The sequence below is a fragment of the Montipora capricornis genome, chromosome 9 (genome assembly GCF_036669925.1).
Source record: "Montipora capricornis isolate CH-2021 chromosome 9, ASM3666992v2, whole genome shotgun sequence".
Classification (NCBI taxonomy): Eukaryota; Metazoa; Cnidaria; class Anthozoa; order Scleractinia; family Acroporidae; genus Montipora; species Montipora capricornis.
Genome location: NC_090891.1, coordinates 2,458,021 through 2,485,135, shown reverse-complemented (window position 1 = coordinate 2,485,135; position 27,115 = coordinate 2,458,021). Strand labels below are relative to the sequence as shown.

General features: G+C 38.5%; 1 long non-coding RNA gene and 1 pseudogene across 1 annotated transcript; one reads left to right on the top strand and one right to left on the bottom strand.

The window, feature by feature from the left end:
* LOC138017115 (golgin subfamily A member 4-like) overlaps window positions 1–5,481 on the top strand; it is an 11,759-nt pseudogene extending 6,278 nt beyond the window's left edge.
* Window positions 5,482–12,238: 6,757 nt separating this feature from the next.
* Window positions 12,239–24,139, bottom strand: LOC138016216 (uncharacterized). Its single transcript, XR_011125759.1, has 3 exons — window positions 23,453–24,139; window positions 13,577–13,658; window positions 12,239–13,135 (listed from the first exon to the last, which is right to left on the bottom strand). It is a non-coding gene; the product is annotated as an uncharacterized lncRNA (long non-coding RNA).
* Between the last annotated feature and the right edge of the window lie 2,976 nt (window positions 24,140–27,115).

Genomic DNA, 27,115 nt, shown 5'->3' with positions numbered 1-27,115 from the left:
TCTCAAAGTTACAGAGTTACTCCAGTATTTTCCTGAGAGTAAAAATCTGTTCGATGGTACTTCTGTTCTCTCGGAATCCTGCTTGCTCCTTCCTCAAGATATTGTCAACTCCTTTTTTAATTCTACTTATCAACACTCTGCCAAAGATCTTACTTATGACTGGTAAAAGTGTGATACCCCTCCAGTTCGTACACTCACGTAAGTTACCCTTCTTGGGTACCTTTACTATTAGTTTTTTGCTCCAGATTTCTGGTGCTACACCCTCTTCTTTCACTTTGTTGAACAACTTTGTCAACTCCTTTGCTCTCTCTTCCAAATCTGTCTTTAGAAGCTCTACAACTACGCTATCATGACCAGCTGCTTTCCCACTTTTCGTTGATTTTATAGCATTTTTCAGCTCTGTTGGTTGGAATGCTCCGATGTCGAACTCTCTGTCATTTTGCCTTGTTTCAATTTCATGTGGCTCTATAGGCCTGACAGGTGGTTCTTTGTTTAGTACTGTGTCAAAGTGTTCTTTCCAGATCTTCAGTCTTTCACTCTGTTCGTTTGTTGGTTTTCCATTTTTATCATTGACTACTGTACTTGTTCTTTTCTTCTCACCTGTCAAAGTCTTCACTATACGATGTAGTTCCCCTGCTCTCCCGTTTTCTGCTGCTCTTTCAGCAATATCTGCCATCTCATTCATCCAATATCTCTTCTCTTCACGAGCACTTCTCCTTTGTACTCTTCTTTTATTCTTTTCTTGACTCTCTCTGAACGTGTACTTTCTAACTTCAACTTTAGTTGCCTCCTTTCCTCTACTTTCTTCCACGTCCCGTCGCGCAACCAAGGTTTGCTGGTTCTCTTAGCTATGCCTAGTACATCTTTCGCTGCACCAACATATATACTCTCCATCCTGTTGTTCATGTGGTCGGCATTTTCTTCATCCAACTCTGTCAGGGCTTGAAATCTGTTTCTGACCTCAATGTTGTATTTGATAAGCATCTCTTCGTCTGCTAGTTTCTGCCTATCCAACCTAAAAATATACCAAAATATACCAAGGAGTTAATTTGTCAACTCCCAAATGTTGTTCAACGCTGATATTCGGCAAAACTTAGCATTAGAAGAAGTCAATCTTGAAACAAAAAAAAAAAAGCAAAAGAAACTTTCACTAAAATTATTAAAATTTGAAAACATGAAACAAAAGTTAAAGCTAATCCTGGATTAAGTTAATCGGCTTTCTTACTAATTATGAGAGCATATTAATCTCTTGATTTTTTTGATTCGAATCTTATTATTTTGGCAGAACAAATCAGTCAGTGCGCATAACTCTGAGAGACATCTGCATCGGACTTATAAATTCAGAATGCCCTTTACTAAACTATCTATTACTCATAGGAAAATTGTACTTGTGGGATTGTCGAAGGAGCAATAAACTTCCAAATATAGCAGGATTAAAAGTTTAAGTTGATATTAAATATCAGATAGAAAAATATGTGTGTAGCAGGATTCAAAGTTAAAGTTGATATTAAATATCAGACAGAAAAATATGTGTGTACAAAAAACAACAAATTGGCACATTTTGAGTGGAAATGGAAAAGATAATTCTGAAGTATTCTTAGGTATCGGCGTATTTATTGGCATGTGTGTATGTGTATGAGCGTGTTCGTTTATTTTTTGTAAATAGAGAGTAAGTATCGCATTGTAAGTAGTGCTTTGTGTTGAAATATTTATATAAAAAATAAAGAAAATAAAAAAAAGTTACTCGGCTTTCGAACAACCGGGCATAGAGCTTTGACTACTGGCTATTATCTCTGACCTCTCATTGGCTAATAATGTGGAACAAGACTTAGAGGGGAGATCACAAGTAGTTAGAATAGCCACATCTTCCTCACGAACTCGTAAGTTAAACGGGGGCATTCCCCAGGGAACGCGAATCGGATTCGCTCTGATGAAGGGCTAACGCTCGAAACGTCAGCTTTTAGAATCTCTATACGGTGGCCAATTTACATTATCAACTCCGTTGATAAAACCAAATTTTTGTATACTACTTCCCCACCGACACAGCGCCACAGTTTCTTTAGAAACTACCCCCTTTATCCTTAAAAAGCCTGGTATTTTTTGCTATGACTGTGCGGCTGTCAAATTTCCTTTTCAGGTCTGTTTATATTCACTGCCGTCACTGGAGGTGAACAGCCCATCACATCTTTGGAGCAGGTATGCTGACACTCTGGAGAACCAAGAGTTTTAAAGTGGCTCCTTTGGCCGCCAACATATACTGAAGGATGATTTGTTACCTTTCCTTGACTATCCTAGGTTTTAAGCTTCAGTCAATCAAATGAGACAATGGATGACCTAGGCTGCCTCGTGGAGAAGATAACACTTTGTTTACAAGAGGTTTGTTGCACTCACTGAAATAAAAAATAATAAATGAAAAAAAAAATTGGACACTTCGATTGGAACGCTTTACGGCATTGACTCCGGTTTAAGTTGTGGTGTGTCTTTCTTTCATACACATGCGCGGGTTGGATAGGTGGGTGAGTAAGATCAAATATGAACTGATGAGAGCTACCAGAGGTGTCTTCAGTTACAAGCTGACGTTCGATCTCATCCTAGAGAAGGATCAGGAAACTGGCATGACACTTTGTGACATATATGTGCGGTATATAAATCCTAAACCATAAACCATTCGGTAGTTACCTTTATTTGTCTCACTGTCCGCAACAACAGCGTAATGAAATTGACAAGTGCACACAAAAATCTTGCAAATATCGCAAAATTGCTCAGTATTAGTGCCAAGCAGACAATGTCATGTTTTCGGTTTTAGGATCCAAACGCTCGTCCCACCTTTCAGGAGCTTTGCATTCAAGTTTCAACGAAAACTGGATCATCGACCCAAAGTTGTTCTTCTCATTCTTTGGAAGGTAATTAAGGTTTTGAGTGCTGCAAGGTTTTCGTGAAAAATGGCACTGAAAAGCCTAGTATCGCATTAAACGCAATGACCATTTCAAGACGAGTTTCCGCTTAAAAGAGGGCAAAGAACGAAACCGCAAGAAAACAAAGGCAACTTTGGTGCAGAATAACGAATTTCAATTAATTATATTAAAGAACTAGGTACAATTTGGTGAGCTCTTTGGTTTTGAATGAGATGCAAATGAGAGCCACGGTGGTTTTTGCGATTCCGTACTTTAGAGAGAAAAAGGTTTCTGCGCTAATGAACGGAAAAGGGAAGCTGGCCTGCGTTCGATTCCCAGATTTGACGCCACATGTGGGTTAAATTGAGTTTGTTGGTTCTCTAGGCAGCTTCGAGAGGTTTTTCTCCCGGTGCTCCGGTTTTTCCTTCACCTCAAAAATCAACCAACGATTTGATATAATTAGTTGTTTTTTGATTTGATTTGAAAAGTGTCCCCAAGTAGTGCCTCGGTGTTATCATTGTGTTTCTCAGTAGAGCGAATTACAAGCGAGTGTCGTGAAACCAAAACCAAAGCAATTACTTTGGCCAATCAAAAAGGACGGAGACAATCCAGTAACCCAATCAAAACTCGAAGTTATTACACGTAGCCGACACAAAACTCGCGAAAATGTGCACGCGCGAGCCACGATTGGTTAAAAAAAAAAATGGCGAGAGAACTTTGAACCAATCACTGCGTGAAGTAAGGAAAAACTAAAGTAATTCGCTAATTATTATCAGTAATTAAACTCGATTAACATCTATAATTATATAAGCCTCGGTCTTAACCATCTATGAAATATGTCTTGGCATTTACCGTCTCTATTGTCAAACTCCTTTGGAAACTCATTGTCATTCTTTGTCGCTTATCATCAGACACTCTCCAAGCACAGAGCTCAGCAGAGGAAGTAGCCACAGGTTCCCCAAACAAACCCCCAAGCAAAGGAAACGAAGAACCTGCGGTCTTCTCTCTCGAGGATGATGAAAATTCAACGATGGATTGGGCTAGTTGTGAAAGAACTACACCTTACACCCGAGACGAACTCAGACAGCGCCTAAAACAGGCAGAGTTGACTGCATTGAAAGCGAAGGCCTTGCAGAAACGAGCCGAGGCAATGAAACTCTCTATCCTTGAACAAGTTCACGAGGCAGAGGCAAAGTGTCTGAAAGAAGTTGAGATGATGACAAAGTCGTTCCTGAGGCGGCTGACAGAGGCCAACGATCGCGCAGCAGAAGCTGAGCAGGCTCGGTAGTTAGCGGAAGAAGTCAAACCTGCTCACAGAACAGAAGTATACGCTGTATAAATATGAAAGCGAGAAGAACATGCACGAACTTAAGGCCATGTTTGACGACGCTCTTCTTGAAAGGGACGATCTCATGGCAGCCCTAAGAACTGTTGGTAAGGACTTTGATTCAACCGAACTGGCCACACCAAAACGGAGGGACTACATTCGCCATCTGGAAGACAAATACCAGCGATATATCTCCACCAGTGACAGAACAATACAAAGCTTAAAAACACAATTGAATGGCGTTGTCAAGCATCGAGATCAACTTGCGTCCGATCGAGAAGCGATTCGGACGGAGATGAAAGATACCAGAGAGGCACTGGAACAGGCGGTGAAGGAAAAGGACGAGTTCCACTTCAGGTTGGAAGAGGCGCAGTTTGAAATCGAACGCCTGGAAGAAATGATTTCAACCATGACACAGAAGCGGCAGCAAGCTGAGCGGGAGAGAGACCAGCTGCAATTGCTGACTGATATGTCTTTGATGAACTCAGGCAAGCGGAATCCGTCCAACCAAGGAAAAGAGCATCTGTCGCTTCTTTGCCACCAAGGATGAACGAACGACCAAAGGAAAAGCGAGAACCAAGTTTGCGAAAGCACCTGTTGCACATGATTAGTCCATCCGGGATTGAAAGGCAGTCGAACTCAGACGAAATTGAGATGGCTTTAGTCCACAAGGAAACAAATTCATCCTCAAAGATTAAAGAGTGTGAGGTTCAAGAGCCACAGCGACGAACAGCTCAAAGGAGACCTGGTGAGGTGGTGATTCCCGTTTTACAGTTAAGGAAGAGAGACCGATTTCAAATTGGAAACAAACAGGAAGCGATGAGTTTGTCATCGCAACATGACAGTATTCGCAAGGAATCCGCCGAACTTGAAGAGAATGACAAAGGGAACAGAAGGATCAGTGCGACCACGAAAACTAAACCTGACGAAATGCACGAAAACGTTATCTTAGGTAACGTAAGCGATCAATCTAAAGAAGGGTCAAAGACCTTCCTAATACCAACATTACACATCGAGGAAGCAGACACCGAAACAGAGATAATTCATACAATGGACCTTCCAGGGACTGAAATATCGGATGTCGATCAAAATGAAGCGTTAGACCAACAGAAGGAAGGGGAAGAATTGGAAGACTACGATTATAAAGACAAGGAGAAACAAATGTTAGATGTGGAGGGCGAAGAGGGCATTCCAAGAATTGTGTACAGCTTTGACGATTTCTCAGGGGTGCTGGAAGGGATTGCCCAAACAAGTCTTTAAGCCGTCGAACAACATTAATTGTTTTATTGTAGTTCGCTCATACTAATTTAAAACTGAGAAGGCTATGAATAATTGGTTTGACATCAACTAATCTACTTCTAGAGGGAGGCAAGGGGTCTTGTGATGTACAATGGCCCCTCAGCGGACTACAAAATCAAAGTTATCCCATCAGTAGTAGGTAGCAAATCTCTTTTGCCACCCTCTCTAAGTGCCTTGATAAGTCCCTTTGACTTTGGATTGGAAACGACACAGAAAGACTTTTAATGATAGTGGTAGTTGCGATAGGAGAATCGAAATGAGTATGATTCATTTATCAAGGTGGTATTACAAACTAATAGAAGATCTCTCAAAGCGGTTCGTTCTGCGGATGTAAATAGAAAACAGGGAACCTCGGAAAACTGCAGATGGTGTGGAAAACGCAACTGACGCCAACGATAAAAGACAGTTGTCAAGACTACACCACATCAACAATAATATTTATTTCCCATCAATACTTGAGAAAAAACTTTTACATTTTATGATACTTACAGTTAAACGGGGGAGAAAGAAATGAAGTTACAGAAGACGAGACATCATTATTAAAGGATGTCTAGGAACTAAAAGAACGTTTTCTTGTGTAAGCTCCTAGTTAAACTAGTAATAGTTTTCACTACATCTGCCCCTGCCTAAGATAGTATGGATGGCAGTTAAGGTGTTTTCCAATTAATACGTACCGCAAACTGAGAAGTCTTCATATTATGCTACATGTTATCAGGTTGGTAAATGAAAGTGAAAGTTGCAAGGAAAGGATGGGCAATAACAAGCAGCGGCATTTATTTTCAATTTCCATCAACGTTTATTTGATACGCTATCAACTGAAAAGCAATTAACATAATTATGGAAAATGCCTTGAAAATTTGATAGTAAAACAGGAACAGGAACATTAGCTAGAAAGCAACATTTCTTTGTCTTTCGTCCTCAGCCTTTTTATCCACCTGGTTCTTTCCACGTGACCTTGATACACCATAAAATAGAAACAAAACTCGGTTATTATATTCGGATCGCTGATTATTATTATTATCTGTAAATAACTGTTGTAAATATGATGGAAGATTGTTTGAAAATGTTGATAATTTTTATTGAGACTATGCTTTTGCTTTCTGAGGTTGCGACTAGCAGTTTTTGTGTGCCGAGTCTTTCGCCTCACAAAAGCCAGCGCTAGCAGATGCACCATGGGCAATTCTTACACCAGAGGCCACCCAGCACATGAATAAATGGAATGAGGCCTGACCACAACACCGGGAGCTCCATGCCCTAATCTTTACGAATAGTGTGTGGGTTCTTTCACACCCCACTGGGTTGAGACGGGGCCTACGGTTTATAGTCCTTATCCGAGAATACTTGAAAGTCTTAACCATTTGCGGATGTAAATACAAAGGCAGCACTTTCTCCTCACCTATTTTTAAGACCGTGAGTGTTGGTCCGGTCGGAGTCGAACTCACGACCTCCCACATGGCAGCCCGATGTTCAACCAACTTGAGCCACCGATGCGCGATGACAATGTATGACAATGTGACCCACAAAGTGTCACGCCATCACTGATATTTAGAAGCAAATTGAAAATTGAACGAGACTTACCTGAAAGTTCAAGGTTGATTGTAATTCTATGCGTCATACCACTGTATCTAGGGATCACATGAGATTGCATCGCACATGCGCACATAAGTTTTCAAAGCTCGAATGTGAATGTTGACCACATCCATAGTTCTTAATACTGTAACAGTGCACAAAAAAGGTCAAAATAACATTGGGTGGGACAGAGCTATATAGCTACTGATGGAGGGGGAGGGGGGGGGGGGGGGCATGCGATCCCTAAATACAGTGTTATGACTCATAGAATTTCAATCAAACTTCAACTTCCGGGTAAGTCTCGTTTAATTTTCGATTCTATTTCGTCATCACTGCATCTGGGATCCCATTAGATTTTATAGCAAGACATTCAAATGACAGGTAAAAAGAGGCATGTAGAGTTCTGAACAGTAACTGTAATGTCTGCCTGTCAGAAATGGTACTCAAGTCATCTGACAAATATATGAACATATGTGCAAAATACATACTGTAAAATTGGTCTATTTTAAGAATAGAATCTGCAAAGGTAGAGTCTGTCCAATGTTCGGTGATTGGACCACCCAGCATACTTCAATATGTTACTAAACCACGAAACAGCGCAACGAAGCACCAAAACACCATGTATGACCCCACCATACATTGAATACTAACCGACAAAGGTTGGATTTGAGATTAAACATCGTTTTAGGCCTAATTAGGCCGAAAATGTTATTGTTCCTTATTCATTGAGATAAAGAGTAGCATTCACATTAAGACTAAGACTAGGAGCAATAATGATCTATATTTGCATCGCTTCTCAACTCGTTTTCGAATCAAAGGAACTCTTAATTTTAAAGTTAAAGAGTTATGAGTTGTCATATGTTGTTCGTTATTTTAGAAGACACGTGGAGACACTGATCTAATCATTACTAGAGGCGCCTCTGACACCGTTGACCACTTGATTTTGCTACAAACGCTTCGATCCAAACCTGGAACGTAGATCTCAAAAAATCTGCATAAAGCATACTCTTTTTTTAATTTTTAATTTTATTTTTATTTAATTCAATATTTATCCAGGGGCATCCAATTTAGCAGAGCTAATTTAAATGGAGCCCTGACACAGCACAAAACAAATACATAAAACATTAACTAGACAAATAATTAAGTTATAAATGCAGCATGTACCGTAGGTGTTACTGTTTAAGATGGCGCTTTAGTTTGATTTTAAATTCGCTGAACGTCTCTACTTGCCTAATGTTTCTCGGAATGGTGTTGTAAGTTCGAGCGACGTTTATTCTGAAGCTCCCCTGATACTTAGCAGTTTTTGCGAAGGGAGAGCGCAGCAAATCATGGCATCTGGTGTTATAGCCATGGAAAAAGTGCGCGTGCCTAAACTCTAAGTAAGTAAGTAAGTAGGTAAGTTAGTAAGTAAGTAAGTAAGTAAGTAAGTAAGTAAGTAAGTAAGTAAGTAAGTAAGTAAGAACTTTATTACCGTGTCAAAATCTCTAGCGTACAACGTGCACTAATTGGGGACACCTAAATATAATTAACTAGTAAGTAGTAAAATATAAGATAGGCTATGTCTGCGTAAGTGTTAAGAAATATACATATCAGACACTTATTAGTTATTACATAAAAGGCAGTATTTACAAGTATTATCCAACAGAGTTTTGAAATTAACCGTTTTGATGCGGTTTTTAAAAATGTCCAATGATTCAGACGATCGAAATAAATTTGTCAAGTTTTGACCAGATTACAGGACCTAAATAAGTCAGGCTATGTCTGCCGTAACGGTCCGAAATCTAGGTATGACAAAATCAGAATTTCTAAGATGATATTGAGAATTGGTAACAATAATTAAGAGGGTGCCGGACCTGAAAGTAAGTACGAAGGCGCTAATCCGTGAAGACATTTATGGATTAAAAGGCATTTGAGATAACTTCTGCGCGCTTGTAGGTTGGGCCAGCCAAGTGTTGATTTTAACTCCTCAGCCCCAATTGATCGACCTTCAATGATACATGCGGCACGTCTATTTAGCTTATCTAGGTAATCTTTGCTCCCAGCCCAGCAACTGTCCCAGACAGGCGAACAGTAATCGAATAATGGCAAGACTATAGTATTGTAGAGCATTTCGCAGCCATTTGATTAAAATGGGGTGTTTTTTCAAGGTAAATGCCACGGTGCACTTTTGTTTACTATCTACCTATGTGATATAGAGGATATTACATGGCCGCGCGGGGATACGAATTTTACCTTCTCATGCTGAGAGATACTTTCAGCACGAGAAGATAAAATTCGTATCCCCAAGCGGTCATGTAATGTTCTGTTTATTATATAGATATTGATGAAATGTCCAGATTTAAAATAACTTGTTTTTTTCATTTTCAAAATGATGAAAAAGTGGTCAGCAACTGCTAAAACACGCATGCTGTGTATCATGAAACAAGATATGAAAGTTATGAAAAGCAAATCATGATAATGTAAAATTTTGCAATAAAAATTTTAATGTAGTAGAGAGGCATTATACTGAAGCACAAAAGTATCTTACAATGAAGACGAAGCTCGCATTTTATTGGCTAATCGTGTTGACTTCGTTACCATGTCGACACCTATATCCTCACCGCTGAAAGATAAAAATGATATGTTCACTGCGCGCGGTGAAGATATGATTTTTCAGTAAAAGGAGAAATCCTGGTATTTCATAAGTATCTATATAATAATTTGTTTTCTAATCTGGAGTTCACATTCTTTCGCCGACGACACGCAATTGTACCTGTCATTTAGTCCTAACGTTAGCATTGGCGAGGAGGCCGCAGTTTTTGCCGTCGAAAACTACATTCGAGAAGTGTCAGAATGGGAGCCGGTAAGATGTGAAACCACCGAGGAATCTTCTATTCAATTTATCGGGTATCTGATGCCACAGCACGAGAAAAATGACTGCACAATGTTATTCACAAGGCATGAAGCAACAAAATTGTGTCGGGAAATTTCGATATTTAAAATGTTTTCCCGTGGCGTCCATTTACACAACAGATCTCCCATAGTTTTAGCTACTCCAACATTAGATGCGGATATCTAGACAACAAATCAGAATATCGAAAAAGCCTGACATACTCTCGTTGATTGATGGCTTGTGAATAACACTGTGAAGTCATTTTGCTCGTGCCGCGGCATACGATACCCGATAAATTCGATAAAAGAACCCTCGGTGGTTTCACCTCTTACCGGCTCCTGACAATTACTAAAAGGGTAACTCGGTTAAACGATATTTTTTTATGGTAAACTACACCTATTTAGACTACCACTGATGATAACCGTACGGTCGAAAACGTTATTTTAGTAACTTTTAGCCTTTTTTATAATCATCTCAAAAATCAGCCATTATGACAAAAACAAAATAATTATGCAAGGCTGGTTGTACGTCTGTGAGGATATATATTTTTTGTTTGACCAATATTTCGTCAGGCGCGGCCTGACTTCTTCAGGGAGTTGCATGATTATTTTTTTGCATAATTATTTAGTTTTTAGTCTAAATATTATTTGCTGGTCAGATCTCGGAAGATCCGGCAATTGTTCTTTGTTCAGCCGGCCCTTGCATAAAAAACTGTCTACATTTATTTAGCTCTCTTTTGATGTATAGTTTGTAAGGATTTTATTAAAACTAAGGCTCGTACGAAATTTTTCCCAAAGGACACCCGCCAAGGTGGGAAGTAACTTTAACTGGTAACCCAGGGACCTCATTTGTCTACTTTTGGCGGGAATTTTGTTATTGATCCGGTCCGAATTTTGTCGATCCGATCCGATCCGATCCGATCCGATCCGATCCTGGTTTTGCCAAAGTGCTCATTGAAATTACAAATGTAACCATACAAAGCAGAACTTGACTCAAGTAGTTCTGTACGGGTCCGCAAATGATCCCAGAACCACAAACGATTCCCAGACTGTACCGCAAATGATACCAGGACCGCAAATGATCCCCATATTATATTGGACCGCAAATGATTCCGAAACGCAAATTATCCCCATTTTGGACGGCATATGATCCCGAAAAAAAAGTAAGGAATGGCATGGAGGGTGGAATGGTCTGGATAGAGAATTAATGTGAAGAGCTCTTATTTTAATTTATTAAAACCACCTTAAATCATGGCTCACAACAGGTTTCTGCCTCGTTATAGATTTCCAGAAAGACTGCATTTTGTTTCTTACCACGCTGTTATAAATTTGCCACATTTAATTATCGGATACAATCATCAAACAACCAACTTGGACGCAATTCTGAACTGATTGTGACCAGGGGCCCGTTTCTCGAACAAACAGTCGGGATATTCGAACAAATCTGGCAAACAAACGCAGGGTACGAGAAACGAGTCCCTGGTCACAATCAGTTAAAACTGCGTCCAAGTTAGTTGTTTGATGATTGAATCCGATAATTAAATATGGCAAATTTATAACAGCATGGTAAGAAACAAAATGCAGTCTTTCTGAAAAACTATAATGAGGCAGAACCTGTTGTGAGCGCTCTTCACATTAATTTTCTATCCAGACCATTCCACCCTCCATGCCATTCCTTCCTTCTTTTTTTTTCGGGGTCATTTGCGGTCCAAAATGGGGATCATTTGCGTTCCGGGATCATTTGCGGTACAGTTTGGGGATCGTTTGCGGCTCTGAGATCATTTCCGGTCCTGGGTTCATTTCAACCTTGTCCCCAGGGTCTCTGTGCATGGAGTCCCTGGGAACGAGGTTGGGATCATTTGCGGACCCGCACAGTTCTGCTTATTAAGTTTTTGCCAAAGGGTTTCAAAATTATGAGGCGGAACTTCCCCCATTATTGAATACTCATTTTGTGAAGTCATAGGGCAAGTGATATCACGTGGTACTGACAAGCATTGTCACAAATGTCACAAATGGCATTCGTTTAACCCAGTCACATGAAAAAAGCGATCAATCTATTGAACAATAAACTTTGTTTAATTCATTAAAAATAGGAGTTTCTAAATTCCCTGCGGGGGTCCTTTGTACTGGCTCAGCCACGCCCTTAATTAGCCTGAGAAGGAGTAATCTTTCTCAAGTCAAGGGTGATCTTGCTCTTGAACATGGCACGCGGATATACTTCATCATATTAGCAGGTATGTGGAAACATATAATCACCAGAGGAATACTGGACTTTGTCGCTAATTCCTTTATTAGTACAACCCTATATAAAGCATTACATTTTAATAATTCGCTATTGTAATGCACTAAGCGTGTTGAGGCAGCGACCTCGAAAATTGTCAGGTAGAAATCGAATTTTCTGCATTCGTAGCATAATCTTTGCATGGCAATCGCCAATATTCGACTGTCTGTCATCTTTGCATCATTGATGTTATTTCAGTCGGGAATTGATTGTTTGCGCAGAAGTCCAGTCAAAATATCTTCAAGCTGCATTCTTCTTTTCGCAATGAAACTGAATTTATGATATGGGCTGAGAACATCTCAAGAGGTTATGAGCCAATTTCTAATTTTCTTAAGTTAAAGCAGGCATTCATTGAAGCATGAACACAACTCAGTACCAAATACTCCTCACGGGCGTCATCTAGCAGTCTACGCAAAAACATATTTCAAACACGGCCGGGCGCTAGATATCAATTCAGTGAAATGCAAGCACGTAAGGGGACCAAACATCGATGAACACTAATTCTCAGGACCTTGTTCGGCAATATTCGCCATGGAAATGAACATTTAACATTTCACCTCAATGCCGTGTTAAACCAGGAAGCATGATCTGTACTTAACTTGATAAAATAAGTTCTCATCATGAGTTAGACGTTAAGAACCCATTTCCAGATGCCAATTGGAATCATTTAGCTTCTGCTGCAACTGTTGTTTAATTGTACGGGCTCTGTACTAAAGTACGTCTCCCAAATACCAGCTTATTGAAAACTACGATTATTATTCCTCCTCCACTGAACATGTTGTCTTTTGCATCGTGCTTCGGTGATATCTGCTGGGAAGCCAAGTCACACTCAATTCAGTACCATGGATACCCTTTAATCCGTGGTTGCAGCTGTGTTTTCAGTGTTTTGCTTTCCTAGTAAGAGAATCATCATAACCAATGAACTTGTGCTACCGGAAAATGTAGCGGAAGGCATTGTCAAAATTTGTTAGCCATGAGAAACTTGTAATCAAGGTTATAACACGCGCCGTGCCGAGCCTGAATAGGCTTGACAGCTGTATCCTATGGCCAACCAACAAGCTGGAAACAAACACTCAGCTCCACTAAAGGGTACCCCGTTTGGGACTTTGGAAAGCATAAAGCAGGGCAAGGAAATCTCTCCATCAAAGTCTGCGGATTAATTGCTAATAACATCCCCTAGCCTCGCGACAACAAAAAATATTGGACAAAAGATTCCGGCGCTCGAAAAAACCACTGGATCTAACCTTCAATGTAAACCCTATTTAAAAAAGAACAAGAACTGTACTTTTCTCGATTTTGAAAGGCTACAAGAGTTTCTCCATTTCTTTTGTTTACCTCGTTCCTGTTACCCTGCTCTTCGGAATTGTGATTCATCAGTGCAGGGCATGAAGATATATTTCTGCCAAATATATCTGAACTGTGGATGTGAAATAATTCGATATTGAAATGGTCATGGCAGAGACTGAGGCACGTAACTTAAAAAGTTAAAAACGAAGCCTGACAAAAGGAAACGACCAGGATTGAACGAAACTCAAACCCACGGCCGATGAATATATCTTGGGCTCTATGCCGCTATTCAAATTGAGCTATTGCGAGCGAACGTTTAAATTAAAGATCTTTGACTAAACCAACCCTTTCATGTGGGACCTCAGGACAAATATATATTTACGGGTTAATTTTTCGTTTTTTTTTCAACTGGAAATAAGAGAAAAACATGGGTGAGGTGAACGGGTAAGCAATAATTCAATTAATTGTAAACCATCCTTTCGGACTCCTAATGCATATTTACGACTTCAAAGTTTACAGCCTTCGAACATTCAATTCAACCTTTCATTCTCTTAGGTGTACTGTCTCGTTCACTCTTTGCAAAAGGACCAATGAACAACGCATGGTAGTAAAATATCGGTGCCAACTGCTCGCTTCGAAGATTTTTTTCGACTTTAACATATTAAGTTACTTCTTGTTTCTTCTTGAGTACAACATCTTTCGACTTCTTTGTATCCTGTCACCCGTTAGAGCATAGTTGTCGAGCTAAAAGTGAATTTTTGTCATCTATTGTATCACTGCATGGAAAATACAGTCGAAGGACTGATTTCGATTATATACAATGAAATGACAAATTCTCCGCTTAACAAGCCAGTAGCAAAGTTAAGACATTTAACTACGTATTTGGAAATGGATTCAGACTTGAAGATCAAGGAACAGACAAATGGGTGTTATATATGAAGAAATTCGTTGGGGTTTTTGGAAACCTCCTCAGATTACTGATATTTACAGATAGAATCACTCATATCTGTTTTCGTTCCTGAAGAAATAGTTACCGTTAACAAATAACCTTGGAATGAGAATTCACATTAAGTTCTGAAAAGAATTCAAGCCGTGCAGCGTTGACTTCACTTCCCAACACCATCTTTGTAAACAAACTCCATGCACACAACATAACTTTCAGAGTTCTTCTTTCCCAATCATTGTCCTTCTCCCTTTTCATTTCTTTTTATTTAATGAGCGTTCTTAGATACCTTCTCAAAATAAAAAACGAATACGAAAATGCATTGCGTACGAGGTCTCCGTGCAAATTACGCACAAAGATTCGTGTAAGACCTAACTCCACACAGCAAAGAATTCCGTTTGGCAAATATAATATTATTTGCTATGGTTGGGAGAGATTTGTTTACTATGACATCAAGAAACAGTAATTGTTGATTCAAGTTTGCAACCCATCAACTGGTTTCCGGCTCTATGCGACGATTAGGGAGCTAGAAAGAGATCCAATTTTAAATCAGGAGCATTTTATTAGGCCACAAAACGTTCCTTTAAAAATAATCATTTTATAACGTTTTCGAGGCTCGCAGGAAGCAACTTGACTTAAGCTTAATTAGCTGGCAGGAGGATTTTCGTGTAACTGCTAAGTAATCTTACGTTCTTCGCCTTTGTATGATACGACTGTGTATCTTGTATTTCAAATTTCTGAACAACAGCTCTACTCAGTTCAATTTCTAAGCATCTTTTTCAGTCAACCGGATGATATCCAGGGTATTGAATGTCAACGTTATATATCTGGGAATCAATTGTTACAATTTATAAATTTTGTGTGAAGTTCAACCATGTTAGAGACTTATTGACCGACCTATACTGTTTGAACTAGTTGCATATCTTGATAAAAAATGGCTACCATTGATATCTTATCTGAAACTCAAATAAATTCCGTCTATCCAAAACCAAACAACTCAAAGCTGCGCATCTTAAAGCCAGATCAGCAACTCTTTTTCCATAGCAATAACAACGTTTTCTCATAGTAAATAAGTCTGACAAATGCGTCGTCTTCTCTGTCTACACGAGTAGCTGATCATTTGAATTGATGACTATAAATGATGAAGAATTGAATAAGGCTATGAGATACAGTAAATTCCTTCCCTTCATCAGCCATTTGTTTGATTCACTGAATGTTCAGTGTTATGGCAGTTAAATCCAAAGACAAACAAGAAATATTTAATTAAGTACCGCTTTAATAGTGTTAATTGCAAAGGACTTATAAGGATACAAGAAGCAAGCTTCCTTAATAGATTGTTGTAATTGTGATAAAACCTTCGAAGAGATTTCTCACCCAAAAGCTTGCCCATTTGCATTTGTCTTGTGGTCAATTGTTCTGGTGCTTATACAGTGTAGAGAATCGGCTAAGGAATCATACGCCAAGTGTCTTCAACCCGGAATTATTTCGAGAAGTTACCAATTTGCTATTATAATTGGTTACTTGTAAATCTCGTTTACAATATTCTTGACTCGTATCCACACACTAATCATGCTTTCCATACTTGGTTCGATGTAAATTTCCCAGCAGCGAAGGGAAGTATGATGTTAGGGAGCAAACTCGATACACAGAATAAACTGCACCTCTTCAATGTCAACGCTATGTTTGCAATTCATCTTCGTTACTTTTAATAAAATCATTACATCAAAGTCTGCGGATCAAATGCTAACTATCTCTAGCCTCGCTACAATAAGAAATATTCGACAAAAAATTCCGGCGCTCGAAAAAATCACTGGATGCCATTCTTACTTAAAGCTATATTTCCCTATGACCATCTTTTAAAGAACTCTAACGAGCAGTGAGATTCGACTTTGAATCCTGTCGCGTTCTTAAGTTTCTCAAGATCGCATATTCTTTGTGCGCAAAATTGCAGCTTGGAAACTGGTGTGTGAAATAGGGTATCATTGAGTTAGTGCTTCACAAATCGTCTAATAGGGACAATCCTCCGATAACATTGCCAACATTTTCATTGAAATTCGTTTTTGTTGTACGGGTGACTGTGTTAACCCTCAATGTAAACCCAATAAAACAAAAACAAGAACTGCACTTTTCTCTATTTTCAAAGCTTACAAGAGTTTCTCCGCTAATTTCTTTACCTCCTTCCTGTTACTCTGCTCTTCAGAATTGTGATTCATCAGTGCATGGCATGAAGAAATATTTCTGCCAAAAATCTGAGCAGCGGATGCCTAATGTTGCAATGTTAAAAGTCATTGCAGTGACCGAAGCATGTAAGTCTGACAAAAGAAAACAACCAGGCCCCAGTGGTACAGACGATAGATAGCGCCATCCACCGGATAAATCACTATCCAGCGGATAAACACTAGCAAAACCAATTGAGTTATCCAGTGGATAGTGATTTATCCGGCGGATAGCGCTATCAATCGTTTGAACAACTGGGGTCAGGTTTGAACGAAACTTGAACCCACGGGCGATGTCTATATCTTGGGCTCTATGCTATTCTAATTTACCTATTGCGAGCGTAAGTTTCAATTAAGAATCGTTGACTAAACCAACCCTGTCTTGTTGGACCTCACGACATATATATATATTTATAAGTTCGGTTTTAGTTTTCTTTCAAGTGGAGATAAAAGACAAAACATGGGTGAGGTGAACGGGTAAGGAAGAATCCAATTAATTTTAAGCCATCCTTTCAAACTCCTAATGCATACATACCATTTCACATTTTAGAGCCTTCGAACGTCCAATTCAACCGTTCATTCTCTTAAGTGTACTGTCTCGTTGACTGGTTGCCAAAAGAGTAATGAACAACGCATGGTAGTAAAATATTGGTGGTAACTGCTCGCTTCGAAGATTTTTTTCGACTTTAACATATTAAGTTACTTCTTGTTTCTTCTTGAGTACAACATCTTTCGACTTCTTTGTATCCTGTCACCCGTTAGAGCAAAGTTGTCGAACTAAAAGTGAATTTCTGTCATCTATTGTAAAAGGGCATAGAAAATACAGTCGAAGGACTGGTTTCGATTATATACAATGAAATGACAAATTCTCCGCTTAACAAGCCAGTAGCAAAGTTAAGACATTTAACTACGCATCTGGGAATGGATTCAGACTTGAACATCAAGGAACAGACAAATGGGTGTTATATATGTAGAAATTCGTTGGGATTTTTTTGGAAACCTCCTCAGATTACTGATATTTACGGATAGAATCACTCATATCTGTTTTCGTTCCTTAAGTAACAGTTACCGTTAACACATAACCTTGGAATATAGATGAGAATTCACATTGAGTCATGAAAAGAAATTCAATTCAAGCCGTGCAGGGTTAACTTCATTTCCTAAAACCATCTTTGTAACTAAACTCCATGCACACAACATAACTTTCAGAGTTCTTTTTTCCCAATCATTGTCCTTCTCCCTTTTCATTTTTTTTTTATTTAATGAGCGTTCTTAGATACCTTCTCTAAGTTACAGACGAATACGAAAATGCATTGCGTACGAGGTCTCCGTGCAAGTTACGCACAAAGATTCGTGTATGACCTAACTCCACACAGCAAAGAATTCCGTTTAACTAGAAAGAGATCCAATTTTAAATCAGGAGCATTTTATTAGGCCACAAAACGTTCCTTTGAAAATAATCATTTTATAACGTTTTCGAGGCTCGCAGGAAGCAACTTGACTTAAGCTTAATTAGCTGGCAGGAGGATTTTCGTGTAACTGCTAAGTAATCTTACGTTCTTCGCCTTGGTATGATACGACTGTGTATCTTGTATTTCAAATTTCTGAACAACAGCTCTACTCAGTTCAATTTCTAAGTATCTTTTTTAGTAAACCGGATGATACCCAGGGTATTGAATGTCCACGTTATATATCTGGGAATCAATTGTTACAATTTATAAATTTTGTGTGAAGTTCAACCATGTTAGAGACTTATTGACCAACCTATACTGTTTGAACTAGTTGCATATCTTGATAAAAAATGGCTACCATTGATATCTTATCCAAAAGTCAAATTAATTTCTTCTATCCAAAACCAAACAACTCAAAGCTGCGCATCTTAAAGCCAGATCAGCAACTCTTTTTCCAAAGCAATAGTAAATAAGTCCGACAAATGCGTCGTCTTCTCCGTCTAGGCGAGTAGCTGATCATTTGAATCGATGACTATGAATTATGAACAATTATTCGAATAAGTCTATAAGATACAGTAAAATCCATCCCTTCATCAACAATTTGTTGGATTCACAGAATGTTTAGCAGCTAGAAAATTGTTTTATGGCAGTTAAATCTAAAGAAAAACAACTGAAGGATATTTAATTAAGTACTGCTTTAATAGTGTTAATTGCAAAGGACTTATAAGGATACAAGAAGCAAGCTTCCTTATAGATTGTTCTAATTGTGATAAAACCTTCGAAAGAAATCCCACCCAAAAGCATGTCCAGCAATAATTAGCTACAAAAAGTATGCATGTGCATTTCCATTTGTCTTGTGGTCAGTTATTTAGGTGCTTATACAGTGTAGAGAATCGGCTAAGGAATCATACACCAAGTGTCTTCAACCCGGAATTATTTCGAGAAGTTACCAATTTGCTATCATAATTGGTTACTTGTAAATCTCATTTACAATATTCTTGATTCGTATCCACACACTAATCATGCTTTCCATACTTGGTTCCATGTAAATGTCCCAGCAGCGAAGGGAAGTATGGTGTTAGGAAACAAATAGTCTATACGCAGAATAAACTGAACCTCTTCCATGTTAACGCTATGTTTGCATTTAAATCTTCGCTACTTTTAATGAAATCACTACATCAAATTCTGCGGATCAATTGCTAACAATCCCTAGTTTCGCTGTTTCCCTACAATAAAAAATTTCCGACAAAAGGTTCCCGCGCTCGGAAAAATCACTGGATGTAATTCTTACTTAAAGCTATATTTCCCTAAAACCATCTTTAAAAAACTCTGACGAGCAGTGAGATTCCCCTTTGAATCCTGTCGCGTTGTTAAATTTCTCAAGATCGCATATTCTTCGTGCGCAAAATTGCAGCTTGGAAACTGGTGTGTGAAATAGAGTATCATTGAATAAGTGCTTCACAAATCGTCTAATAGGGACAATCTTCCGAAAACATGATTGCCGACATTCCCATTGAAATTCCTTTTCGTTGTACCGGTGACTGTGTTAACCCTCAATATAAACCCAATAAAAAAAGAACAAAACTGCACTTTTCTCCATTTTGAAAGCTTACAAGAGTTTCTCCGCTAATTTCTTTACCTCCTTACTGTTACTCTTCTCTTCAAAATATGATTCATCAGTGCATGGCATGAAGAAATATTTCTGCCAAAAATCTGAACTGCGGATGCGAAATGTTGCGATATTAAAAGTTATTGCAGTGAACGAAGCATGTAAGTCTGACAAAAGAAAACAACAAGGTTTGAATGAAACTTGAACTCAAGGCCGAAGTCTATATCTTGAGCTCTATTCTATACTCATTGACCTAGTGCGAGCGTAAGTTTAAATTAAACATCGTTCACTAAACCAACCCTTTCTTGTTGGACCTCAGGAAAAATACATATGTTTATAAGTTCGTTTTTATTATTTTTTCAACTGGAAATAAAAGACAAGACATAGGTGAGGTGAACAGGTAAGTAAGAATCGAGATATGTAAGCCATCCTTTCGTACTCCTAATGCATATTTACCATTTCACATTTTAGAGCCTTCGAACGTTCAATTCAACCGTTTATTCTCTTAAGTGTACTGTCTCGTCGATTGGTTGCAAAAGGAGCAATGAACAACGCATGTTAGTAAAATATCGGTGGCAACTGCTCGCTTCGAAGATTTTTTTCGACTTTGACATATTAAGTTACTTCTTGTTTCTTCTTGAGTACATCTTTCGATTTCGTTGTATCATGCCACCCGTAAGAGCAAAGTTGTCGAACGAAAAGTGATCTCCTGTCATCTAGTGTATCACAGCATGGAAAAGAAAGTCGAAGGACTGATTTGGATGATAAACAAAGAAATGACAAATTCTCCGCTTAACAAGCCAGTAGCAAAGTTAAGACATTTAACTACGTATCTGGGAATGGATTCAGACTTGAAGATCAAGAAACAGAGAAATAGGTGTTATATATGTAGAAATTCGTTGGGATTTGTTTGGAAACCTCCTCAGATGACTGATATTTACAGATAGAATCACTCATATCTGTTTCCTTTCGTTCCTTTCGTTCCTTTCGTTCCTTCGTTCGGGCAAAAAATGAGCTAAAGTTACCGTTAACAAATGACCTTGGAATATAGATGAGAATGCACATTGAGTCATGAAAAGAATTCAAGCCGTGCATGGTTGACTTCATTTCTCAACACCACCTTTGTAACCAAATTCCATGCACACAACACAACTTTCAAAGTTCTTCTTTCCCAATCTCCTTCTCGCTTTTCGTTTCTTTTTCTCTATTGAGCGTTCTTGGAGACCTTCTGTAAGTTACAGACGAATAACAAAATGCATTGCGTATAAAGTCACCTTGAAACAATCAGTTAAGACAGATTCTCCTTGCAAATTACGCACAAAGATTCGTGTAAGACCTAACTCCATACAGCAAAGAATTCCGTTTGGCAAATATAAATGGTTGGGAGAGATTCGTCTACTATGACCTCAAGAAACAGTAATTGTTGATTCACTTTTGCAACACATCAACTGGTTTCCGGTTCTCTGCGCCGATTCGTGTGCCGGAAAGAGATCCAATTTTAAATCAGGAGCAGTTTATTGGGCCCCAAGACGTTCCTGTGAAAATAATCATTTTATAACGTTTTCGAGGTTCGCAGGTAGCAACTTGACTTAAGCTTAATTAGCTGGCAGGAGGATTTTCGTGTAACTGCAAAGTAATCTTACGTTCCTCGCCTTGGTATGACCCGATTGTGTATCTTGTACTTCAAATTTCTGAGCAACGGCTCTACTCATTTCAATTTTTAAGTTTCTTTTTCAGTAAACCGGATGATATCCAGGGTATTAAATGTCCACCTTATATATCTGGGAATCTATTGTAACAATTTATAAATTTTGAGTGAAGTTGAAGCATGTTAGAGACTTATTGACCGACCTATACTGTTTGAACTAGTTGCATATCTTGATAAAAAATGGATACCATTGATATCTGATCTGAAACTCAAATTAATTTCTTCTATCCAAAACCAAACAACTCAAAGTTGTGCATCTTAAAGCCAGACCAGCAACTCTCTTCCCAAAGCAATAAGAACATTTTCTGATAGTAAATAAGTCTGACAAATGCGTCGTGTTCTCCGTCTGACAATGTTAGGGCGAGTAGCTGATCATTTGAATTGATGACTATAAATTATGAGCAATTGAATAAGTCTATGGGATACAGTAAAATCCATCCCTTCATCAACAATTTGTTGGATTCACGGAATGTTCAGTATCTTGAAAATTGTGTTATGGCAATTAAATCCAAAGACAAACAAGGAATATTTAATCAAGTACCACTTTAGTAGTGTTAATTGCAAAGGACTTATAAGGCTACAAGAAGGAAGCTTCCTTATAGATTTTTCTACTGAGATTGGCCTTTGAATCCTGTCACGTTATTTCGTTTCTCAAGATCGCATATTATTCGTGCACAAAATGGCGGCTTGGAAACTGGTGTGTGAAATAGTGTATCAAAATCGTCTAATAAGAACAATCCTTGGATAACATTGCCGACATCCCCATTGAAATTCGTTTTTGGTTGTACCGGTTAACCTTCAATGTAAACCCTATCAAAGGATTTTGAAAGCTTACAGCTCCAGGAGTTTGTGCGTTAATTTCTTTACCTTTACTATAGATTGTTTTAATTGTGATAAAACCTTCGAGAGAATTTCACCCAAAAGCATGTCCAGCAATAATTAGGTACAAAAATAATGTATGCTCATTTGCATTTGTCTTGTGGTCACTTATTCTAGTGCTTATACCGCGTAGAGAATCGGCAGCGGATTCGTATCCACACACTAATCAAATTAACTCAATTGATAAATTCTGCTCCCGCCAGACAAGAATGCGAGGAATTATCATGCAAGCGTTCGTTCAAACTGTTGCACTTTCTTTGGAAACTGACAGGTCTGGCCGGCCAGTTCTGACAAAAGGAAATGTCTGTCACAGCTAGACACAATTTTGAACAAGAGCCGAACGACCTTATATTTAACCTTTCACTGTAGCACCAAACCGTAATAAAAAAGTGATTTCCTCTAGATTGCTAATTTCGTTAACCAGATTGTATTTCTTTGGTTTAAACATTGCTGCAATGCCAGATAACGGTTTAGTTTACTGTTCCTTGAAATCGCAGGGAAAAATGACATTAAATTGCAACCCAAGAAAAATGTACTAAGATGGTGCGCCACACATTGAAAGGGATATTTTTCAGGAAGGCAAAACGAACGTTCTCATCTATGCTAATCAGTGTTCGGTGATAATAAATGTACACATACACTGATTAAAATAACTGAAAGCTAACCATTTACTGATTAAAATCTGTGCTTCGACCGATTAAGTAAAAGCTAAGCATTCATAAACTGGTGTTTAGACCTCATTACTGAAGATCTTCACCACCACAACTGAAAGACGACTATTTGAACATGGGCTATAATAACTGAAAGCCGACCATTGGTCCTTCGGTGTTCGGCAGATACCTCTGTCCACGCAACAAAACATGTTTTTCTCAGTTTGTGTGACCGAAAGGTCAACGTTTGAATCTCTGAAATTCTTTTGTCTCGACAGAAACTATTAGCTCTTAGTCTCTTACTCTAACGCATCATATCGCGATGGGAACTCTACCTTTTTCTAATGATTTACTTTTCAAATTTAGCCTAACCTCTATCCTAAACATCAATATACATACACACATACATATATATGCAGAGTCGTGAGAACCAAATCGAAAAGCAAAACTAGAAGAGACAATACTTACATAACTGGTGTATGCTTGCAAAAAACCAAAATGAATCAGGTTACTTCTTATAAATAAGAATTATAAAGAACAGGGACCCAAAATTGCAAGGTCTTCCACATAGTTCCACATAGTGGATTGTCACTACTGTGTTGTAGCATCCTATTCGGCAAAATCTTCAAACTTTTGTCAATTATACCAAGTTTGCACAGTCGACAATGCACCATGAGCGGATCGATATTCACGTAGATACACATGCCGTATGGACGATTGTCGTCCAAGGTCTCAACAATCAAAAATCACGCCATCATATTCCGCTACCTGCAGTTGAGAAATTTTAAATTCATAACCTACGTGATAGCGCAAATTCACAGAAATCTGGGATGTTTCCATTTTTTCCCAATTATTGTGTTCGACAAAGTAGAGAACGCAATGATCTCGAGGTTGTCCTGGGAATGGCTGAATACAAGCGAATGCGGATAGTCGGAAAGGCAGACTAATGGATGACCTCATGTTTTTGTTGTGCAAAGGATTCTGCCTCGTGTGTTGTTTTGCTGTGCCAGTTTCCTCTTCGGTGACCGAGGTTGTGGGCGCACTACGTCTTTAAATCGGGATTAAGGCATGCTAAATCACGCTTTAGCTAAAGTTCGTGTGCGACCACAAAACAAGTCTATTTCGAGATCTCGGTCGACGGCAATGTAATTGAGACCAAACGTGGCAGACCTCAAAGAGGTAAAATTGAAAGGAAAGCCTTGTCTCGAGCTCTATCTAAAGGTTGTTCGGCGAGCCAATCATTTGCGAGCTTAAAATTACTGCCGTCTGTTTATTATTGACGTTAGCAAATTGGCGAAAAGAAATCGAAACCTAAGCGGAGGTAAGCAAACAAACTTGAAATTTTAGAACTACCCTGGGTGCCAGAGGAAATTTTTGTTTCCAAGACCCGAGAAAACGCTACGCAAAACGAAGGCAACCACAGAGGACTGCCGGAAAATACCTCTGGTGGCACGCGCCCGGAGCCTCATTCCAAGCGGGAAATAAGTTTAAATCTAGTTTACTGATTGGGCATTATATTTGAGGGAGTTTCAGATTTAGAGTTCAGATTTATTTCTTTTGCCAAGAGTAACAATATATATTATACCAAATACGAGAACGAAGTTTATGGTATGGTGTGGAGATGAAGAGCGCTCAATACCGTCATAAGTAGAGCGAAAACAAAGTAGAGACATGAGGCAAAGATCAGCTGTGAGTTTCACGCCGGTTGGCGATCTTCAGGCAACTGACAGGTCAAATTTATTACAAGCTCATATCAACAAAAGTGACATCTAAAAGGTGTTTATTACATGACGACATTTACTAAACACTTCAGAGTAGACAGCAGATCCAGAGGAAGTGAGTTCAAGATCAAGTTCTGATGAGTAGTATTCTTGAGGAATATGAATTGTCTGTGGGTACTGTTGAGTAGAGGGGGTGGGCATAAGGGGGTTAGAGGTGGGCAGGAAAGGTGGGGTAGGATAGAAGTACTAGGGAGTATCATGGATGGGTAGGTGAGAAGAAGGGAGGAAAAGATGTCTAGTTCTTTCTCAGACCCCCAGAAAACCGAATCCCTGTTATTTTAACTACACCCCCGAAAAAAGAAAATCCCTTTCTTAGACAGTTGATTTAAAAAATCAGTTTAAGAAATTTAAACAGGTTCGAAAAAAAATGAACTTAACCGGTTTGAAAAAATTCAAACTAAAAACAAAATTAAACCACAGCATATAGTTGACAGGGCTTTGCAGAAATCGAATGCCTACGACTATGAAATAACCCGTAACGGCCAATCCATCTTTTATGTAGTTGGTTAAGTGCAACAAAAAGATCTCAGTTTGAGTCTTAAGGTTTCAAGGGGTCCCCCATGCATGGACTAGTAAAATGTAGTCTTCCGTTAAACATGAGTGAAATCTGCAAGGGGCATTGTTGAGCCTAGGGGAGGTTAAAGTTTGTCCTTGCTGGAATCATAGATATGATAAGCAGGAATATGAGTTCAGCCAAAGTGCTAAGTTGTCACATTATACGAAGGTACCTTTTTGTAAATCCAGTCCATGTGTAGTTAAAGGAATAATATTAACATTAATTACACACACAAAAAAAACACTTATTCCTGGCAATGAAGCTCAAAAAGAAACCTTAGGGGCCTCATTACTATGAGCTTCCTTCCTTACTTACACATTAAATACATGAGCGGCGAAATCAGATTAAAATATATATTAAGATAAAAAAGCAAGCAGAACAAAACACACTAAACACAAAGAAACATAAAAAGCACGAATTTTCCCATTTAAAACAAATAAATATCAGCAAACTTCAATATGTGAAATTCTTTAAGTACAGGATCAGTGTGAGCATCAAAGTAACGGCTTCTTAAAAATAAAACGAACGAATTATAACAATGCGATTCAAGTTTGTAGGATAAGTTGATACCCAAACTGAAACACAATATATGAGATTAGGATAAAATAAGCTTTAATAAAGGGAATTTAAAGGGTTCGTAATGAGGAAACAGGAAGACAAAAGCTTGATTTATAGATTATTCCGATTGCTGTGGAAATTTGCCTTGCAACGTTAGCAATATGTTGTTTCCACGTTTTAACACCCAAAAACATTGTTTCCTTTACTTGTTCGATAGCACAATTACTTATTTCTAGTTTAAGATCAAGATTTTGCTTTTTCGCTGCCTTGTCTTGAAAACGGCTATAAATTTATTAGACTTTGAATAATTTACTGATGACTTACCGGCCTGGCACCAATCTGTTAGTTTCAATAGCTCCTCATTCAGGGTCGTTTCAAGAAAATCAACATTATTGTGGGAATTAAAAGAATATGTTTGTATCGTCGGCAAAACGAAATAAAAGCCAAAAACCCTTGAGACATCACATAAATCATTGATGTAAATCAGAAAAAGCAAAGGCCCACCACATTTTATAAGACGAAAAGAAGAGGTGGTGTCATTGAATTGAACAAATGATGCCTGTTACGTTACGTAAGTAGTTTGTAAACCAGTTGTGAGCTACCACGCTGATACCATAATGGAATAATTTATATAATTATCCAATAAAAGATTGTGGTCAACTGTATCAAAAGCTTTGGACAGATCAATAAAAATACCTACATGTGAAGCTATGATCCTCGCAGTTATGCACGCAATTCTTGCAATCGCGTAAAGAAGCCTGAAAAATTCAGTATTTTATGCTTATTAAAATAGTCCAATAAACGATTATAGATTACTCTTTGTAGAAAAAGCAGGATGGACAGAAACTGGCCTATAATTAGAAAAAATTGACTGTTCGCCCGAGATTTAAATAAAGGTATAACACGAGCAATTTTCAATTGCTCAGGAACAATTCCAGAGGTCAAAGACAGATAAATAACTTGGGTTATGGGGTGGCAGATGGTGGGGACAATCTCTTAGTAAGTCAATAGAAACGTGGTCATATCCCACAGCAGTTCCAGAGCGAAAACTAAGACAAATCTCAATGATTTTACGTTCAGATGCTGTGTCGAAAAATATTGAAATTGCAAAATTCCCTGACAAAAAGGAATGATTTTGAGGATGGTAGAATACTAGAAATTAAATTTGGGCCAATGTTAGTAAAGAACTGACAAAAATGTTCAGCGATTTGCCTTGGATCAGATAGATCTTGGTTG